Source organism: Onychomys torridus, chromosome 3 (assembly GCF_903995425.1).
Source record: "Onychomys torridus chromosome 3, mOncTor1.1, whole genome shotgun sequence".
NCBI classification, from domain to species: domain Eukaryota; kingdom Metazoa; phylum Chordata; class Mammalia; order Rodentia; family Cricetidae; genus Onychomys; species Onychomys torridus.
Window position 1 is genome coordinate 81,005,843 of NC_050445.1, and position 17,371 is coordinate 81,023,213.

Consider the following 17,371-nt stretch of genomic DNA (forward strand, 5'->3'; position numbering starts at 1 on the left):
GCCACCAACGCTGGTGATGTCAGGCCTACACAGAACATATTTAGATCTACACAATTATTCATGATAATCTGATTTTAAATAATCCATGGAAATGTATGTATTATAATATGGATGTGCACACACACACACATTCAAGAAATGTTAAAAAAATTAAAAGACTCTGAAAGGCAGATCTCAAATTTTTACCCACAATTTGTTTTTAGGAATATATAACCCATATTTTTAAGAGTAGATACCCACGGAATACAGTGACAAGTCTTATTCACTATCATAATTGTTATGTTATATAATTTATAGTTCCTTTTGGAGAAAAACTCATCAAATCTGTGGTGCTAATAACTATGTTGGTACTATTTGCACTTAATTTTCTATAATTAACAGTAATTTTTTCAGATGAGATCAGAAAATATCCTTATTGTTCAGTGTTCCGGAGTAGACCAATTTTCTCAAAATGTCTTTAATGAGTACTTACATTCTCAGAAGACATATAGTTCTCTAAAGCAAGCCTGTCAACAAGAGTACCTATTAAATCAGTAACTTTGAAATCATGTTTGGCTGTTCAATTTTATCATCTGACAAAATCTACAGATCCCCCAAATGAAGTTCATTAAAATCACCACATTCAGTTTTTAAAAATAGCCTGTGCAGTGATGTGAGACAATATCATCTTAACTGAACTCCTGGAGTAGCTGTTGACCAGGACATGTGAAAACTAGATGAGCGTACTTGCTGTGCAGTGCTGAGGCTCTGGCTGCCCTGAGAAGGCCAGTTTGAGACACCACACACTGCCAGGTATGTGCTACCAGACGCTGGACCACTGCTTTCAGCATTCTGGCTTTCACACTCCATGTGTGAAGAGATAACTTGAAGTAACTACTGTCACTTAAAGATATTACTATTCACTCTTTAGATACTTAAGTCTCTCAAAAGAGTTCAAGCTTCTGGAGGAGGGGGACCACTAATTTAAAAATACCCTCAAAGAGAAGCCAGTCACAAGACTTGAACATAGAAGGAAGTTAAAACTATATTTTTCACCTCAAAATTTGCTCTCTATATGCATTATTACCATCCAATAATTATGAAAGAATAGATGCAAAAGAGGGTTAATTTGATTATTCTTTATTTATGAAATAAATCATATTTATATGACTGTTTATATGGAATAATCCAACTTGCTCACATAAACGTGAAGGACAGTAGCAGCTGCTCCATCTTACTCCTGAGGACAATGGTGGCTGCTTCTTCCTTCTCTGCTGTTGCACCCATGGGGTGCTACAGTGATGTATTACTTCACAGCTGGAAAGGATAGTCACTAATCAGCTATATAAAGTTACCCTCTTATAATATCAGAATGTTAAACTATTGCCAATACACAGTTCAGAAAGTACATCTAGAATGGGGGTCATCTGTGTTTGATAAAATATCTCAAAGAAAGCAAACTGAAAAAAAAATTGTGTCCATGTCATCTTCAAATGACAGTGCTTTCTAGTTTGAGGGTGCTGATTTATGCCGCTTCTTCAAAGGACTGATACATTTTTATTAGTGTGTATATATGTGTGCCTGTATGTGTTCATATGCACCACAAAGGTGCAGGTATCCGCACAGGCCAGAGGTGTCACATCTCCTGGAACTGGAGTTACACATTGTAAGCCATCTGATGTGGGCATGAGGAAACTCCTGCAGAGGATTCCAGTCCTCTGCAGGAACTGTAAGCACCCTTAACCATTGAGTTGCTTTTCTACCTCCTTCTTTTTCTTTGGTTTTTCAAGACAGAGTTTCTCTGTGTTGCCCTGGCTGTCATGGAACTTGCTCTGTAGCTGGCCTCTAACTCATAGAACTCCACCTACCTCTGCCTCCCCAAAGTGTGCACAACCACTGCCCAGCATCTAGTTCTTTTAAAATCACTGTCTTGCTACATAGCCCAGGCTAGACTCAAACTCAAGAGCCTTCTCCTACAGTCTCTTCAGTGCTGGGATTATAGATGTACATTGTGTTTGTTTCATAATACTTTTCTTTTCAAATTTCCATTGTTCTTTTGTTGATAACCATAGCATTGTTACCTTCCATCAAACAGTTAAATGCTTTTGCCCTAGAAATCAAGAGATTTCAGTATGATGGTGATTATCTGTTGGGGACACAGAGGTCCTTGTACTCACAGAGATGTACTAAGAGAACCAGGAATGTTAATCACACAGGAGTATCTCCTCAAGTGAAGAGATAAAAATCAAATACTCGAATTCCATCCAGAAAGCTGAGAGTGGATTTTGTTAATGACCTGGTGATCCTTTTGCTATCTGTGGAGGCAGACCTCATCCACATTCCCCAGAATGATTATCCCAGACTCTTCCACCCCTAGACCATTACCCATTCTTAGTGGAGATGGCACACGTACTTTATGGCCTGCTGACCTCTATGCTATCAGTCAGAGACCACACTAGGTTCTAGGCCTTTTAGCTATAGATCCCACCCTCATGGTCACACGTACTTTCTACAAGAGTTTCTATATAGTCACACCTTAAACATTATTGTGCACCTGGAATTAGACTGCTTGTTGCCTGGAAACATTTTTCCAAATTGTACTCTGGTTTAAAGATGCTGACAATGAACTCCCTGACATTAGACTCCCTGAAGTCTGATCCAGGTTGACAAAGTCCATCTGCACTGGATTTTCATTCTCATCTCTTCTCAGGGCTCACTTCCCTGTGTGACACCTGCAGGGATTCCCACTATTATTCAGTAATTACAGTGTCTGCCTGCCCTTAGAGATCACCATGTGTTTTATTTTCAAGTAAGGTATAATTTTTTAGCAAGATAAAGAACAAATAATTTATGCAACAATTTAAGTAAATACTAAATATAGATATTTTAATAATTAAATTAGTAATAATTTAAGTACATGAAACAAAAGATAATTTTGTATTGAAATGGCCATGCAAAGTATTGAGCTCTCACCTCCAAGTATTATAAGAGAAAGAGTTCCAGCTTCACACAGGAAGCAGGGCTTTTATATTAGGTCTCCTCTTCATTATTGGCACCATCCAGACCCTGTCATTTAGCTTCTGTGTATCTCTTTTTCTTTTTTTGTTTTTTGTTTGTTTGCTTGTTTGTTTTTAGAGAAAGGGTTTCTCTGTGTAGCCCTGCTATCCTAGAACTTGCTCTATAGATCAGGCTGGCCTCGAACTCACAGAGATCTGCCTCCTTCTGCCTCCCCAGTGCTGGGACTAAAGGTGTGCACCACCATTGCCTGGTTGAGTCTCCTTTCCTTAATCTACAAAATAAACTGACAGGATCTTGTGTATTACAGCCTGGACTACATAGCTGAGGATGGCCTTTTAACTTCTGGTCCTCCTGTCTGTACCTGGAAACTGCTAGGATAACAGGCATTGCTGCCATGCTCAGCTCCATGCAGGGCTGGATGGAACTCAGAGCTATGCTAGTAATAGGCAAGCACACACCATACTTGAGCTGCACCTCCAGCTTAAGCTGGAGAGTTTCTAAAGTTTAAACAGCAGATGTGTAATGGGAGGATAGGGATTTGCACCATGGGTCAAAGGTTATATTGACCTTACCCAAATGTTTGCTTTGTGATACAGGATTGAAAAGTACATACTTCTTATTCTTCAGTGTGGATCAATACTATGAAAATTTCAATCAAAATATAAGGAATTATGGTAATGATATTCTAACTGGTTATTTCAGAAAATACTGATACTAAGTTGCAAGAGAATTAAAAAACATACACACACTAAAATAGCAAACCTATTTTGGATATTGAAAGAGTGAAAAGGCAAGACTGTTAAATGCTTTATGGCAAAGCCAAAGCCAAGGGAAGTTCTAATTTCTAGCTTTGCTGGTCAAATCATAACACTGAATTATTGGACAGAAAGCCTATCATAGGATATGGGTTTTCCTTCCTTGGTTAAACATTTTGGAAATGTTCTCACCTACATGCCAAGAGGTGTGTCTCCATGGTGATTCCAAATCTAGTCAAGTTAACAATGGTGATTAAACATTACAACTCATCTTGACACTCAAACACATCACCTTAAATCATAACATCATTCTCCTTTCCCCTAAGGCCTCATTTTCAACTCATAATGCCAAATTCATTAGTCAATCTTGAAAGTCTTATGGTCTTTACCAGCCTGGACAATGTTAAAAGGTTTAAAGTCAATCCTAAGACTCAAGACAATCTCTTTAACTGTGAGCCCCTATAAACCATAGAATAAACATTCCCATTCCAAAAGGAAGAGCAGAGGGCATGGAAATAAAAGCAAAGCAAGGAGCCCAGCAGGGAAAACAGCAAACCCTACAACAGCATGCCTGGCACCTGAGACTTATGATGGACTCATCTGGTCTCCAAAATAGTTACATGCCTCTTTGGGCTCTGCTACTGGCAGCCACTTTCAGAGTGGGTCCACCCCATGCCTGTAGCTTTCTTGAGTGACTGCGTAATGGTCCTGCCATCTCCAGCATATTGAGGCCTCCATTACAACTTAGGTTTCAACCTCAAATCTTCAAGCAGGATCTTTTTAGGGACTACAAACAGGGACTTAAGTCCCACTACACATTGTCTGGGGTCACGGGCTCACTAGACTTTTATGCAAGCCTCCATGGCCCTTAATAGAAGACAAGATGTTGCCAAGTTGTGCTACTCACTTGAGATGTAGCCTTCCTATGCTGCTCGACAGCTGTAGTGGCCTCTTTCTGCACTGGTGGCTGAATCTGTGTGCATGATTTCCTAGGCAGTTGTTTTCAAATGGGAACCCATCAATAATCTTCAGGAAATGCAAATTAAAACCACCATGAAACGACACTTCATGCATGTTAGATAAAACCGTCATGAATCGACACTTTATTCATGTTAGATAAAACCGCCATGAATCGACACTTCATGCCCATTAGAATGACAATTTTGTCTCAAAACACAGAAATAATAAGAGTTGATACAATCTTGGAGAAAAGAGAAGCTTTGTACAGAATTGAAAGGGATATAAAATCATAGCCATAGCACACAAGAGAATGGAAGTTGTTAAAAAAATAAATATAAACTATCCTATGATCTATCTATACCACCACTGGGATTTAATTCAGAAAATCTGAAATCAGTTTGTTGAAGAGATGCTTGCTCTTCCATGTTCATAAGCCCTAATAGCAAAGAAGAAATTAAATGTTCTGAAATTGATGATAGGATAAAGAACATATGATACACACAACAGGATGTAATTCGGCCTTATGGAAAGGTATCTTGCCATGTGTGACAAGAGGAATGGAACTGGAGAACTTTATATAAAGTGAGATAAACGAAGCACAGAGAATTTCTGTTATGAGCATCAAGAACAAATCAGGATGGTGGTCACAGAGCTGGGGGAGGTATGGGTGATGAGCACCAAAAGGTAGCGGAGTCAGGAAAGGCAGTGAATTTCTGTTATCACATTTGTAATAACTAGAATGCATGAGCACCAAGAACAAATCAGGATGGTGGTCACAGAGTTGGGGAGGTATGGGTGATGAGCACCAAAAGGTAGCGGAGTCAGGAAAGGCAGTGAAATTTAAGACAAAAATCCACTGCACAGCACAGGAAGTGAGCAAACCATCACTACAAAACTGTTGAGAAGAGGGTTCAAATATGCTTACCAGAGAGAAGTGCTAAGTATTTAGGTGATAAATATCTTAACTAGCTTGCTTTATTTATTCCACATGGTATGTATGGGCCATATAATCAGTTTATACCCAAATATGTACAATTATGAAATACAAATATTACTAAAGCAGACGAGGTAAAAAGAAGAGTAAGAGACACCGAAGCTCTAGGTGCACAAAACATCATGGTGCATACGGGAGAGGCAGTGTCACAAGAAGCCCTTCAAGGAACCAGATCTCCTGCATTTGCTACCTGGCCTATGAACGGTGTCACTAAGATCACTAAGCTGGGAGTCTCAGTTCATATGACAACCTATCAGGAAAAGCGTACCATTCTCTCTCAGTTTAAAAAATAGATTATTTCCATTTGAGTGTATGTGTGTGTCTGGGTGAGTGTCTGCATGTGCCCATGAAGTCCAAAAAAAGGGCACTGGATTCTCTGGAGCAGGATTATAAGTGGTTGTGAGCTGCCAGGCAGGGATGCTGGGATCCAAACTCGGGCCCTGTGAAGAGCAGCCCGTACTCTTCATCACTGACCCATGTCTGCAACTCTCCCTTTTTATCAGGAAACAGGAGAATGCTCATCTCTGGTACCCTACCAGGCCATCCCTTTTCAGTCAAGTGGCATTGTGTTACTTCTAATTTCTAATCTCTGGGTATTAGTGGGGATATTTTGCAAGTTTTTGATTATATTGTACAGCTTTGAAAACTATCCATGTCCATACTTGTGTTACAGATTCTCATGTTTTCCTAACACATTTATGAGAATTCCTTAAGGGCTTAGGCTATTAGCCCACTGCTATTTTGTTGCTAATATTTCTAATGAAGTATATTCTCTTTTGCTGTCCTTATACTTTCATTTCTTAAGAAAAAGTTTTAGGGATAGGTGAGATGGCTTAGCACATAAAGGCACTTTCCTCAAGCCCAGTGACCTGAGTTTAACTCCGGGCCCCACATGGTAGAGGAACAGAACTGATTCCACATGTTGGCCTCTGACCTCCACGGGTGCAGTCATACATATGCACACCCATAACACAAACATCACACAGAAACACACACAACAAATGAAATAAAACAATTTTAAAATTTGAAAAAGAAAAAATGTTTTGTTTTCAAGTAACAAAATGTTTCAAATCCCTCTTAATATTGCTGCAAGATTTTCAAGCTTAAAAGTATTTTCTCATTCTCAACTCAGCTAAATATATATTTGCATACATTTTGTTTTAAAGTTTCTTCTGTCCACTTAGAATTTATTTTAGTATATGAGCACATTGTGGGAATTTGAATTTATTTTTAATATTTATTATGGGATTTTATATTATTGTTTAGTATCTGTAAAGTTGCTTTTCTGTAGTATCTATACAGCTTAAATAAAGAAGTATTGACAAGTTTTCACATAAAATCCGTTATATAAATAATGAAAAAATAAATAAATAATCATGGATTTGAGACTATTTTCTAATGATTTCTGACTTGATCATATAAAAAACAGTATGAAAATACTCAGTGAAACGTTCAAATATGGGTATAATACTTATTTTTAGTTGTTAAATACAAGTTGACTAGGTGTGCCAGGGAGTAATTATGACAATCTGAGAATAGACGTAAGTGGAGTGTTTGCATGGGTAAACTGAAACAAATGTTGGGAAACTACTAACAACCCTGAGAAACACTGAGTCAGAAAGGGATGGAACTGAGCCCTGGGGCTGAAGGGAGGAAGATGGTCAGAAAGAACCTTGCAGGGGTGCATCCTGTTCATTATAAAATGGTCAGAAAGTTGAAAGCCAACAAGGATAAAGAGAAGATCCAAAAACTTCCAGGAAAAGAAAAGAGCACCTTCCAAAATCCAATACAACATTCCCAGGTGTGGCGTCTGCCACCCGGAGGCCAACACACTTTTCAGAAAATAGCACTTTAATTTCAGTGTGGCTCCAGCACATCTGTCACTCAGAGGGAAGGAATAAAGCATCCCTTATGTACATTTTCTCAGGAAGTGATGGAGACAGTGTAGCAAGAAAAACAACCCAGAGTCAAGATAGTGAAGCTATCATCGGCTCAACAACACCAACAAAACACACATAATATACTCCTTCACTCTGCAGGGACTGGAACCCATTGTGTGCCTCAGAATGGCCTGGGGGGTCACAAGGAAGAAGGGCCTTGGGGTACTATCTCTAACTCTAAAGAAATAAGGCATACAAGGGAGCATAAAGTAATATTACAGAAAACCAGAGAGCAAGAATGGAATATATATCTTCCCTAGAAAGATATACAGTGCTTAATTCTACCTAAGAAGTTTAAAATTATAAATAGTTCTTTAAGTTAAAGAGATTGACTTTGCAATTTAAACTTAAAAAAATAAATAGGGACTTGGAATATGTTTCAGTCAGTACAGCGCTTGCAAACATATAAACATGAGGAATCAGGTTTGTGTCTCCAGCTCCCACATAAAATCTGGGAATGGGGGGATATGTCTGTAACCCCCACAATGAGGGACAGAGACAGGCATGTCCCCATGGACTGTTAATCAGTCTATCTAACTAATGAGTGAGCTCCAGGCTCATCAAGAGATCCAGTCTCAAAAACTAAGGTAGAAAATGATTGAGGAAGACATCCACATCAACCTCCAGCTTCAACATACATGCACACATAATGTCAGTGTCTTCTGGACAGGACAGCATGGCTGCACTCTGAACTCACAATTATGCTGACCTCTCAACCCATAGATCAATCCAGTCCACATTCCATCATGGAGGGTAGGGTGGGAGCCGATAAGCTGCCAGCCCTCATTGAGCAGCTATTGATAGTTGATGGATTCAAGGAAAGAAAGGTTAATTTCCTCTCAGGGTATTGCCCTATATGGGGAAAGGGATGATAATGTTTTGAGGGAATAGGGATGGAGGGAGTTTCTGGAAGGAGTTGAGGGGAGGGCTCAGGGATGAATACGATCAAATACGTTATATGACATTCTCAAATGTTTAACAAAAATACCCACTTGTCTGGCAGAGAAACATGCTTTTGTATATAAGCTGTCTTTCCATACTACCAGTACACATGCACACTCACCAACAGGCACATATACACATCAAAATCCCAAAACTTGCACAATAAAATCTGAAGCCCAGTTCACTCCATTGGTGAATTCTAAAACACTCTGGATAAATAATGACCTTTACATAATCAATGACATCTCTTGGATAACAGAAGGAGACATACTTTCCAGTGCATTTTGTGAAGCCAGTCTTATGAGCTGGAGTCCTGGATGAACACAAAGGAAGAAGAAAGAAAATAAACTGGGCCAATAGTCCACCCCTCCCTCCTCCTGACTCAGGTGCCATGTGACCTGCTGGCCCATGTTCCCACCACCATGCCTCCTCCACCAGAAAGAGTTGTAGTCTCAGATGGGAGCCAAAATAAGCCCTTGCTTCTTTAAGTTGTCACAGCAATGTGAGAAGTGCAATGGTAATAATATCCAAATGGATCTACAGGCTAAGCGCAATGCATCTCAAAAAACCCTCAATTGACAAACAGGTCCCAAATTCTAGTATAAATGTAAAGGACTCTGAAGAATCAGAATGATTTCCACAAAGAAGAGAACTTGTACTTCTTGACCTCAAAACTGACTATGAAATAACAAGTAGATAAATCAGTGTGGCATTGAGGTAAATTAAGACAGATCCACTGAGCCTGGGGTGAAGGCATGATAAAGTGATTGCCTCATAAACACAGGACCCTGAGTGTGAATTGCTAGCACCCACACAAAAGGCCAACCACGACAGTACTCATTGCACTCTGAAGGTTGGGCATAGGGACAGGAGACTACCAGGGGCTTGCTGGCCAGCTAGTCTTTGCTGAGGAGTGAACTTAAGTTGAGAGGGGGGTTCTGTCTTAAAATATAAGGTAGACAGTGAAAAAAGGTGGTACCTATCATTAACCTCTGACCTCCACATGCAAACAGACACACATGTTTGGGGACACATACATACAACTGAAAATTGTTATGTTTGGACAAAAAAATGTGTACACGAATATTTTGAGGAGCATCACAAATAGTTGACAAAAGTAGAAACAAATGTTCATCAACAGATGAATGGCTAAATAAAATGTGGCATATCCATAAAATGGAATATTATTCAACCATAAATAGGAATGAAGTACTTAATTTTCATGTTACAATGTTGAGGGGCCATGAATATATGCTGAATTTAAGAAGTTAGTTATAAAAGGCTACACATTGTGTGATTCCATTTATATGAAATGTCCAGAACAGGCAAATGTACAGAGAGGTCAGTTATTGGGTCCAGAAAATACGAAGAAAGAGAAGTGGAAGTGACTGCTAATGTGTACAAGGCATCTTTTGGTGTAAGAAAAGATATTTTGAAATTTTTAATAAAGACTACATAGTTTTGTGGTTATAGTAAAGAAAAGTTAATCATTTGTTAAAGGGTTGACATTGTAGTATGTTAGTTATATCTAAATGAAGTTGTTATTAAAAACAAAACCTAGAGCTAAGGAAATGGCTCAACAGACAAGACCACCCGCTGTTCAAGTGTGAGGACCCGAGCACACATGGCCAGCACCTATGGAAACAGCCAGGTACAACTGCACACACACCAGAACCAGGAGGATCCCAGGGATTGACGGCCACCAGCCTAAGCGCAGGCTCAGTCCTCCTCTTGCCTTTGTGTTCAAGCATCATCAAGTGCAACACACCCCTCCAGTGTGTACATATAACACACGTTAACAAATAAGAAAACCAAAGTGCAAACATTCTGGAAGGTGGACAGGTGTGTTTGGGGGATATCTGCAGCTTTGTGAGGTCAACATTAAACAAGAAGTGTTCTGATGTTTGCAACATCAGAGAACGGAACTAAATTGGCATTTGTAAATGCTGTAATCCTTCAATGGTTCATTAAAATTTGCAGCAGGTGGCCCAAGGAAACTATAAAATCTCAAATTACTACCAAATTTCAATTAAGCTAAAGTTTAATTTCTGCAGATCATATGTAACATTGAGCGCTGCAAGAAAGAACTCTTTCTTCTTATGGTATATGAGTTGTCTCATACCTGCCCCAGGACACATTTAGATGAAAGAAAATATGTTAAATTATTGATGTAATGATGAATTGAAAGTCCCCTTAAATTAGTCAGCATATTTAGCCCTGCTCAGGCAAGACTACAACTCTTCCAAGTACACCCGAGAGCAGCCAGATGTACAGTTTTTGATAAATTATAATACTGAATTAACCAAGAGGAATGCTTAAGATGTTTTTCTGGATGAAGGTTGATTATTTGGTCTGTTTTTCTCCCACAAATACATTTACTTAAGACTACTCAGAAGCAGAATAAACTCAGGTTCCTCACTGTTTCAAGCAAGCTGCAGGGCTACCATGTTGGGAGAGTGTGGAGAAGATATCACTGGCTATGATCCTGGCCAGCCCGATTTTGGAACAATCCAAATGTTAGCAAATGTCTGGTAAGAGTTGTTAGTAGCTGTGTTGGCTAGTTTGTGTCAACTTGACACAAGCTAGAGTCCTTAGAGAGGAGGGAGCTTCAGCTGAGGAAATGCCTCCATGAGATCCTGCTGTAAGGCATCTTCTCAGGTAGTGATCAGTGGGGGAAGACCCAGCTCATGGTGGGTGGTGCCACCCCTAGGCTGATGGTTCTGAGTTCTATAAGAAAGCAGGCTGAGTAAGCCATGTGAGGCAAGCCAGTAAGTAGCACCCCTTCATGGCATTAGCTCCTGCCTCCAGGATTCTGCCCTGTTGAGTTCCTGTCCTGACTTCTTTCAATAATGAACAGCAATATGGAAATGTAAGCCAAATAAACCTTTCTCTCTGCAACTTGCTTTTTGGTCATGGTGTTTCATTGCAGCAATAGAAACAATAACTAAGATAGTAACTTATAATGCAAAACAGACAGTTGCACCAGGGAGAAAATATGAAATTCCTTAAGGTCAATGCTAGACCACATGCTTTTGCAGAGAAAGCTTTGTGAAAAGGAGGGGGGAAGGGACAGTAAGAGTGAAGATGGTCATTGTGGGTGAGGTAAGTCAACAGTTCATGTTTTAACAATATATCTTCATACTAAATATGTAGACTAGTGATTCTAGGAATGGAAATGTATTTAAATGTAGAGATGAACAGGCCCATCCTCAATGAGATCCAGTGTACTTAACACTCTTTATAGCATGGCTAGAAAACTACTGTTTTGTAAGACCTCATACCAAAATTACAGTATCTTCACTGAACATACTGTTTTCAAAATTAAGTGTTATACATTTTGACATCTACACCCTAAGAAGTAAACCACTGTATGTTTATTCTGAGCCAGAGTATATTGTCCTGGGCCTTCAGTAACATCTTAGTTCTTATAGCATCATTACTGCCAGCCAGCTAATTGTTTTAGTCCTTTCTTTAACTGAAAATTAAAACAGATCTTTGTGGTCCCATTTATTTCAAATTTTCACTTTCTTTTGTAGATGTAAATTCCATGTGCATCTAATTAAATAGTTTTTACATTTACTTGTTTGCATGTGTAGTAGAGGGAGGGGTAGAGAGGTAAATAAATGTATGTCAGAATGTGTATGGAGGTCAGAAGAAAACTTGCTGCAGTCCACCATGTGGGTTGTGGGGACTGAACTCAGGTTGTTAGTTAGGCTTGGCACAAGTGCCTCTCCCAGCTGGGCCACCTTCCCAGCTAAAGAACAGCTTTTTAATGAAGCAGGATTCTCTGGCAAGCCTAAGAGTTCCTGACATGATGCATTTTTCAAAGTGTCTTTGGGAGAAGCATTTATTTACAGGCTGGTATAGAAGCAACTTCTCACATTGGCATTACTGGCAGTGATCTGGCTAACCCCTGCTGTGGGGAACTCTCCCTGTCTACCCTAGACCATTGAGAATTTTCTCTAGCCTTTTACTACTAGATATTAGGTATGCAAACAAAAACTGTTCCTGAACAGCATCTAATTCCTGAGGTTAAGGACCACTAATATATGGATTTATGACTCAGCCCATAGCAAAATTACAGAAATGAGACTGAACCTACTGTTTATAAAACTAAGTACTAAACATTTTGATATATAAGAAATATTTCAATTTTAGTTCATGTCTAAACACTTAATCATAAATAATATCCCATAATGCCAATCAACTTTATTAATGAAATCAATTTCTAAAGAACACTTATATACAGTTTCCTAATTGCTTTGGGCAAAGAAGGAAAAGCATGGTTTAACATCTGGATGAACAGCCCTCACTGGCTCTAAAGCCTCAGCCTTGGGGAAGTTGTCTTGTCAGAACATTTTCTGTGAACATTTCATTCGTGTGGCTAACACAGCTCTTAGGGTAGTAAAAGTTAAAGTATATAGTATTTTTTATTTAAAAGGTCTTTCCTGAAGTTGAACAGAATATTGTTAAAGAAAACCTAGTGTAGCTAAGTGGGAGTTGACAGAGATAGAAGGTAACCTGCCAAACCTCAAAATCAAAATCAAAATCCTAAAGTCTGGGTCAACTGATGGGAAAAAAAGACTAAAGGCCTGAGAATCCCTGAAGTCTTCTTTCCCCTTTGTGGGAAGGTGTGGATACCTGTTCCATTCTGAAGGTGGTAGAATCTGGGAGAATGGAGCCTAAAAAAATGAGTGAACTAGTTTCATGCCATAGCCAATTTTATTCAGAGTCGCAGAAAATTTACTCTCTGAAGGTTAAGAAGAGTCACATGAGTGACAAGGAAAAGATGCATGTGCCAGACATACCACATGTGGCAAAAACAAAACAAAACAAAACAAAACAAAACAAAACAAAACAAAACAAAACAAAAAAAACACAAAAAAACCAAAACCCATGCTTTTCCACAGAGGCATATAAACAAGTAACAATAGTCAGCAGTGATGAATAATCTGAAGTGAACTCACTCTTATCCACTCTACCTGGGAGGAGTGCAGAAGCACATTGCAAGATTAATTCCATGGTTTTTGAAGAAATGAGGCCACATGCCACTCAGAATTCCCTTGTGTGACTCTATTTCTGGACCCTGTTCTTGCACACACCTAGTCATCTCCTCTCAGGAAGTTTTCTACTTAGTCAAAAGCCGTCCTTTACTATAGACAAAAGCAGATAGCAGTATGGTCCAATGTAAAGTCACAGGAGCTGGAAGATGGCTCAAATGTCTGTACAAGTAAGAAGATCTGAGTTCAGATGCCCGGCACCCATGTCAAAAGCCAGGAGTGCCAGTGCACACCTGTAATCCCAGCACTGGGGAGGCAGAGACAGGCAGATCCCTGGACCTCACTGGCCAGCGAGTCTAGCTTAATGGGTGAATTCCAGGTTCACTGAGAGAGCCTGTCTCAAATGAAACCAACAAAAACAATGACGATGATGATGCTGTTGCTGTGGAGAATGACTGAGGAAGATAAAGTTTGCACACACACACACACACACACACACACACACACACACACACAAGTTAAGTAGTAGAAAATTTTATTTAATTTTTTTATTATTATGAGCTCCAGCCCTGGACAGCTAGTAAGAAAATAAAGGCCAGGCATCACATTGTGTCCCAGTGAACACACACTATATCAACTACTTTCTACAAGGAAGACTGTCCAATACAGCTTGAGCTCTTGGAATGTCAACTTCTGCCTTCCTGTAAACATTCTACCATTTTGTATAAGGTTAAAAGAATCACATTAGTTTTCTATAGTTCATTATGGTTTATTATTGTAGAAACTGCCAAACCAATCAATTTATATAAATAATAGAACAAGCTTCTATTACATCTCATCTGACAAATTGCTAACTAGCCAATCTATTCCAAGAGGAAAATCGTGACTTTTCAATACTCACCCAATTTTAAAATTGTTAGAGTTATACACAGTAAAATTTTACAGTTATTGGGCTTAATGAATGTATTCAAGCACTTATCCCTTTAAATTATATCACAGAAAGAATACTGATGGCCCACCACACTGCCAATACATAAAGAACAAAGCCTATATGAGTATTTAAAACCCAGATGAGTTTTGTTCTTCTGATGTTTCAAAGAGTGGCAATTTAGTGGCCCTGGTCTTCTTACTCACTCCCCAGATCATCAATGAATGCTTGCTTAATTCAGACTTTCAGAATCAATCACCCCTCTCCAGGAGGGGAAAATGGTTGTGCTTCTTATTTTGCAGCTTCAATACAAAGACACCGACCCACCCAATACTCTGTAGTCACTTACTGCACTGGGAAGAACAGTTACAATACCTTTAAACTAGACATACTTCCTAAGGAGCAAAGACCACAGGACTCAAGAATGTGATAGCTAACATTTTACTAATCAAGAGTTTTTAGTAAATAAATGTGTGGGAAGCTGCAGAAATGGCCTTACCTTCTGTAGTATGATTTCTATATTTTAAATTTCATAATTTATTTCTGAACATTACTTGGCATCTTATAAGATCCATTCTATGCAGTAAATATTTTTAGATGATTTTAGATATATAGAAATGTTACCAAGACTGTACAAGAGAGTCCTGTATACCCTTCCGTAGTGGATAGCCATCCCAGCATTGGCCTGGAAGTTCCAACCCCCATTGAGGCTTTGGTAATGGTCACGCCCACAAGGCAGGGTGAAGGAGGAAGCAGAAGACCTAGGATTGAGAGGAGGTCTCTCTCTTGGTTCCGGGACCCTGGACGCTGGAGGTAGACTGAGCAGAGTTCTCCAGAGAACACCGCCGGACTGCGCTATACCTTTGCCAGACCCTGCAACCTACCCCTTCATTTGTAAGTTACCCCACAAAATAAACCTCCCTTTTAACTACGTGGAGTGGCCTTAATAATTTCACCAATACCCTTCATCCAAGAAATCTGTACAAGAGAGTCCCGTATACCCTTAAGACCAAGAAATCATCATTCCAATTTTGCCAGCTTTTCTGATAATGCTGCTCCACCTCAGTCTCTAGTCCAGGATGCCACATTATATTTAGTGAAATCCCTTTTGTAAATACAAAGATTTCCAGGGCATGAAGTTTATTAAATTACCATCAACCCTACTGTGAACTCATTCATTACACTGATTTTTTTTTTTTTCTGCAAGGGAATGATAAGGGAAGCATGACAATTTGGGCATGTGGAGTCTAGATGGGGATATAAAGGGACGGAAGTGCTGCCAAGAAAGGAGGCTACAGATGAAAGCCAAAAGACACCCAGTTCTGCCTGAGGCAGGCCTGTGCAGCTATGTGTAATTAGCTCTCTCAATTACTACATCTGACAAACTCATTTTCATTTGCAAGAAAACAACAAATCATTAATTATACTAATAAGTCACGGGTTAAAATCTTTGTATGTGGGTCCTACATGCACTGTGATTCTTGCCCTTGGCCAGCCAGTGTTTTGTTCTTCAGCCTTCCAGCTCACTTGGGAGAGTAATGCCCTGTGATGCCATCTCTGATTACATAGCTCTGGATACAACATTCAGCCACTGCTCAGCAAATTTGGAACAGTTCTTCCTTCTGTGGCTCCTTCTTCTAAGCTGCTCTTGCTTGGATGGTAACTTGAGGGCATTACTGCTTTGTCTTTGGTTTTGTTTTTAGATTGATTTATGTGTGTGACTGTTTTGCTTGTATGTATGTATATGTATCAAATGTGCACCTATTGTCCTCCGAGGTCAGAAGAGGGCATGGGTCCCCAGAACTGGAGTTACAGATGATTGTAAACTGGTGTATGAGTGCTAAGAACCAAACCCAGCTTCTCTATAACAGCAGGGAGCTCTCCACTGCTAAGGCATGATTCCAGCCTGCAATGAAATTCTGAGATTTCAAAGTGCTACAGTAAAAACATGAACTCTGCAATAAAATCTTAGTTGTACATTTTATGATATTATGGTCTGAGACAAATAAATGCCTTTAAGCTTCAGTTTGTTCCCATGTAAAGGGGGTTTCTGTATTACTGTAAGGACTAAGTGGATTATTATGACAATATGCTTGTTGTAGTCATGGGTGGTACCAAAAAGGTCAAAACAAACCAACCCTAAATACAAGGAAGAAGAGCAGTTCTTCAGCCCTGACATCCAGGAGGGTTCAGAATTTACCACCCTTCTCTAGTGTGGGATCTGGGCAGCTGTCTTCATGCTTCCCATGATTATTGTTATCTAATAAGAGCACTATAATTTGCAATCACAATAAAAACATTCACGGAGCCCCAGCCTCCATGGTAATAGGAAGTTGAAATGTGGCCATAATCTACACATTAACTAACCATATTAGAACAGTAGCACACACTTAAAATCCCACCACTTCTCCAGTTGAGGTAGGGGGATAGTAAATCCCAGACCAACCCAGGTTACACTGAGTCCTTTTGTTGAAAATGAACATCAGAAGAAAGAAGGGGGTTATAGGATCAAATATTTTATGTCTGTACATCTTTGGCTTTCTGATATAGCTAGATTTAAAATAGATATTTATTAATTCTTTGAGAATGTCATATATGAATACAATGTATTTTCATCCTAGCCATTCCCTCCTGCAACTCCTCTAGCTCCACTCCCATCTCCCACCCCTCCTAACTTCATATCCTCTTTTTTTTTCACATGTAGATAACCCACTAAATATAATTTGTGCTGTTCATGGGAATGGACCCATCCACTGGAGTGTGGTCAATCACCTAGGGCCACATAGTTAAAGAAAACTGACTCTCACTCTCCTAGAAGCCATCAGCTGTCAGTAGTCCCTCAGCTAGGGATGGAG

At 39.4% G+C, this 17,371-nt stretch overlaps 1 protein-coding gene across 2 annotated transcripts in view; it reads right to left on the reverse strand.

The window, feature by feature from the left end:
- Reln (reelin) overlaps positions 1-17,371 on the reverse strand; it is a 459,087-nt gene that overhangs the window by 266,139 nt on the left and 175,577 nt on the right. The window lies entirely within an intron of this gene.